Here is a 5,088-nt window from a genome sequence, read left to right on the forward strand (position 1 = left end):
GTTGGAGGAGGCTAGTGTGGTCAAACCGTGTCAAAGGCCGCAGAGGGGTCAAGGGGCACGTGGAGGGAAAAGCTACTTTTGTCAGAGTCAACGCAGGGCGACTTTTGATAAGAGCGGTTTCGGCCTGGTGTCCGGGGCAGGAATCTGATTGGAGGGATCCGAGCGGTGGAATTCTGGGAAAGGCCGGCCCGAGGTTTCGGGGGCAACGAGGCGCCCGCGGACTTTGGAGAAGAGCAGGAGGTCGGAGATGGCGGGGGGCTGGACGGTCAGCGGGAGTACGGTCGAGAGAGCGGGGGTGGGGTGGGGGGGTTGGTTGTTGGGGGAGAGAGCGTCTCATGGACAAGACAGAGGGCAGACGGGAGAGACGATAGAGGAAGATGTGAGTTGAGCGCTAGGGGAAGGGGTGGGGAGGAGACTTAGGGGGCTTTTGGCCGAGCGGGTGAGGGCGAGAGGGGCAGAGCCAGAAGCCCCTGGTCGGATTGTCTCGAACTTTAGTGGCAAAGTCCGTGGGCTGTCGTTGGAGTTGACGTTGGAAGAGACGGGGAGAGAGGTTTAAAAAGGCAGCCTGCTGTCGAGGAAAGAAACCGGGGGGGGGATATCTTTGCATTTCAGGATGGGAGAACAATACTTAATCTCCTCCCCTCAGCTAGTGTACACTCCCTCCTATCATGGACTGTACCGAGCCATTAACTCTCCCCCCTCAGCCCGTGTACGCTCAGCCTCTTCGCTCCTCAAGGCTTTCATTGGACCCTCTGAATGTGACCAGGGGCCCCCTGTTTTGCGAATGGGCCAGTGAGGACTTAGGGGAGGGGTCCTCTCCCCCCTTTGGCTGACAGTGGGTCCGCAAGGAGATGGGGGAGAACACGGGATGACATTGTTCAAAAAGTAAAACCCGTCTCAGGGTGAAACCTCGCAGCGGCATTACTGGTGTTGATGTGTGGGGTAGAATGTCACGCTCCCCCAGAGGGAGGGCAGCTGGGGAGGTGGACGGGGGGCATAAAATTGCACCTAATGCCCCACCTGCCCTGCAGCGATTTTATGAGAGGTGGGGGGGGTGCATTGAGCCGCCCACCCTCCCACTGAACTCCCCATCCCTCTGACTCAGGCATCTTATCCAATGCCCTTGTCCGTCACAGCACCGCTGGCCGCCTTGCATTCAACCACCCGGGCCTCCATCTAATTCACCCCCTTAAAAGCACTTCATCTCCGCCAGGTATTGTTGGGAAATGAGTGACTGGAAGATAGAGAGGAGACCACCATATTCTCACGCCGCCACTGTAGGTGGAAATAACACATCACTCAGCTAATATGGACAGGCTAAAAGGACAAGTGGAGTCTTGTGTACAGTGCAAGATTATACAGAAGTAAGAAGCAAAAGACACAGTAAGTTACTGATTGAGTCCAGTAATGAAACAATTAATGGCCACCCAAGGACCCCTTCCTGCCCATGGCGCAATTTTTCCCATATAGATGAAGGCTGGCACTGAGAGACAAGCCCAGCAACTTTCACTGCTTCGGCTGATGGCAGACAAGGGAATGGTTCCCTCCCGTACAGCCTCACTCCCGCGCCAGAGCATGCCAGCTTTGCCCGTTGAAACTACCCCCCCCCTCCCCCACCCCACCGCTGCCCCCTCATTACCAACCAACCATCCGGCTCCAGAAAAGATCTCTGGTGGGGACTGGGTGCAGTCCCAGCAGGGGGTGCAATTGGCCGCTGGCCACTTGATTGGCCAGAGGCTGTAAGGAGGCGGGAATTCCTCCTCCCCCACCCCACCGAGCGTAAACATCTGCAGGGCAAACCGCCAGAGGGAGGCTAGGTTCGACCCTGAAATTTATGCTGGGGGGGTGGGTGTGGGGGGCACAGAGACCCTGGTGTAACGTAGAATTCTGCCCGTGGCTTTTATTTTCTACTGGCACCCCCTCCCCACTCCCCCCCACCCCCCACCCCAGCCCCCAGTGGTTCTGGGACCCCCCCCAAGTGTTTTCCAACATTCCTTTGCTAGCGGTAGTGGATACTGGAGTTTACCTAATCTTGAGTCCTCCAATCTGTTGTCCAAAGTGGCTCTGCTCCCTGGGGCTTCGGAATGTGTTGGACCTGTTCCCACCCTGGGAGTGTCTCCGAGTCCTGGCTTGAGGCCCTCTCCCTACCCCTGGGGGCCACCCCGTTGCAGGCCCCAGGCAGGGCCTATCACCCGTAATAAGGCCTGGAAATCCAAAGGGCAGTTCCAGGCCTCTCAGCCTGTGGTTGTCCATGGTGATTGAAGGCCAGTGGGTCCCCTGAAGGTTAGGTGTGGTTGGGGGTGGGTCGGGGGTTATGGAGTGGGGGAGCAGTGGGGAAAGGGGATGAGGATGAAATATTATGGGATGCCTGCAGATGTTTAAGTTTCTCCCTGGCTCGGGTTAGGCCGTAATGTAATCATCACTAAGCGGCCAAGAAGGGCTCCTAATGGAGACAGAAGCTGGGGAACAGGATTCCTTTTGTCCAGCTCAGTAACATCACTCTGCCTGCAGCCTCCTCCCCCAAACAAGAGGGGCCAAGGATCCTCAAGCCAAGATTAAGGGTTTCAGTAATCAGAGCCTCTGATCCAGGAACCACTCGCTCCCTGGGCTGTACATTGAGTAAGATGATCGGATGCCAGAACAGGGAAGCAGCGTTAGTTATACATGCAGAAAACTCCTGATCTAGAAACTCCATACATAATTAGGTAATATTCACAAGAGCATAATAATATGGTAATTTGCAGGATTAATATTGATAACAGGCTCAATGTAACTAAGTGAAGCAGCACTTTGTTAATGAATACACAAAGGAATTTTGTAATTGGGTTCAACAATCTATTATTATATAATGCATATATATCAGATTCTTACAAACTGCAATGATTGCAAGCAAAGCTGCTCCCACGGTGTGGAACTCAAGTCCCCTTCCCTCTGAACTCTCCATCCTTCTGACTCTGACACCTCAGCCGATGCCCTCTTCCTTAACTCCACCAATGGCCATTCAACCACCTGGGTCTCACACCCTCATTCATTCCCTTAAAGGCACTTTATATGCGCAAGGTATTGTTGTGAAAAGAGTGACTGGAGAGGAGACCACCATATTCTCACACCACCTCTGTGGGTAGAAACACCACATCATTAAGTGAATATGGACAGGCTAAATGGGCAAGTGTAATTTACGTACTGGTGCAAGATTATACAGAAGCAAGAAACAAAAGATAATGACTGAGTCCAGTAATAGAACATATGATATACATAATTTGTTTAAAACCTGGAAAGGATGAAGTAAAACATTCTTGTGGGTCTTTTTAGTAATGTCTTTACTGAAGGAGAAACTACCCAGAGTTTCTCTTCACACTCAATCTGTAGCTGGGCAGAACAAGAGATAAATGACTCCTAGAGTTCCTGTCAACAGACACTTTTTTAACTGAGGTGCAAATTGACAGGCAAATTAAGTTATTAAAAGAAAGAATTTGCATTCTTATAGCGCCTTTCACGATCTTAGGATGCCCCAGGTCATTTTATAGCAAATGAAGGGCTTTTCAAAGTGTAGTCACTGTTGCAATGTGGGAAACGCACCAACCAAAGTGTGTACAACAAGATCCCACAAACAGCAGTGCAATAATGGCCAGATTGTTTCCTTTTTAGTGACTTAAAATGGAAAATGTCGTAAACCGCTCAGCAGTTCACAGAGATCTCCATGGAAGCTCTTCGGCCGTGGAATAAGTACAAGGCTCAGGACACCGGGTAGACCTCTCCCCAGGCCAGCGCCCCCACCTCCCCTCCCCTCCCCCCCACCCTGCTCTTCTCCGGATAGTGCTCCTGGAATTTATTACCTCCACCTCAGACGGCAAACATCGCATATGAACAACAGCTGCTTTGACAGTGTAGCACTCCGAATGGCAGCCTGAGCTGCGAGCTGAGGTCTCCGGAGTCTCTGGATCTGAGGAGTCTGAGGTCTCCAGGTTAGTACCAGGAGAGGGGCGGTTGTCTCATAAGGAACGGTTGGACAGGTTAGGCTTGCATCCGCTGGAGTTTAGAAGAGTGAGAGGCGAATTGATTGAAACCTTTAAGATCCTGAGGGGTCTTGACAGGGTGGATGTGTAGAGGATGTGCGGGAGAATCTAGAACTAGAGGCCACTGTTTAAAAATAGGCAACTAAGAATGAGTAGAGGAGAATTTGTTCTCTTTGAGTGCAGCGAGTCTTTGGAACTCTTCCTGAAAAGGAGGTGGAAGCAGGGCCTTTGAATATTTTTCAGGTAGAGGTAGATAGATTGTTGGTAAGCAAGGGGGTGAAAGGTTATCAGAGGAAGGCAGGAATGTGGGGCTGAGGTTACATTCAGATCAGCCATAATCTTACTGAATGGGGCAGCAGGCTCAAGGGGCTGAGTGGCCTCACTCCTGCTCCTAACTCGTATGTTTGCGTGGAGAGGGACTCGAACCCATGACGTACTGAGTCAGAGGCTACTATCCGAGCCGTGGCTGAAATGTAGGATTTGAAGCTACAGCTCTCATCATGTTTGCTAGCCTCCAACTGAAGGTGGATGTTGTGCCTGGACCACCCCCCTGTAGGGTTCCTGTTCGCCGGAGATGGGGTGCGCGCTCTCTCTCCCGATAGGGACATCGCCCCCCCACCCCCTCCTCTTTCTCACCGAGGCCCAGGCAAACCCTGTCCAGGCCAGCTGGATCTCGATGTTTCAGGCCGCTCACGTACACGGAGGGTTGGACTTTTCAAAGCCCATCCACAACGGTGGACAGCTAAAGACCCCCTGGGCTATTCAACCTGCCCCGCACTCCCTACCCTCGCCTTTGAAACCATGTGACTTCCTGGGAGAGGCAAAATACCACTGATGGACCCATTCGGTGGTGGGTGGAGAAATTATGGAAATGCCTGTCTGATTTTTACCCCCCCCCCCGCCACCCAAAACCCATGATGATCAAAAATAGTCCAGTAGGTCATTCTGGCCCTGATAGAACTGACCGTTTGTACAGGGTGTTGCGGTTCACTCAGAGAGTCTGCATTGCTGTGGCGACCTGCACTTTTCACATGCACGTTGCATGTCTGGAGCTATGGATGGTGGTGGTGGT

The sequence above is a fragment of the Carcharodon carcharias genome, assembly GCF_017639515.1.
Source record: "Carcharodon carcharias isolate sCarCar2 chromosome 37 unlocalized genomic scaffold, sCarCar2.pri SUPER_37_unloc_1, whole genome shotgun sequence".
In the NCBI taxonomy this organism is placed as follows: Eukaryota; Metazoa; Chordata; class Chondrichthyes; order Lamniformes; family Lamnidae; genus Carcharodon; species Carcharodon carcharias.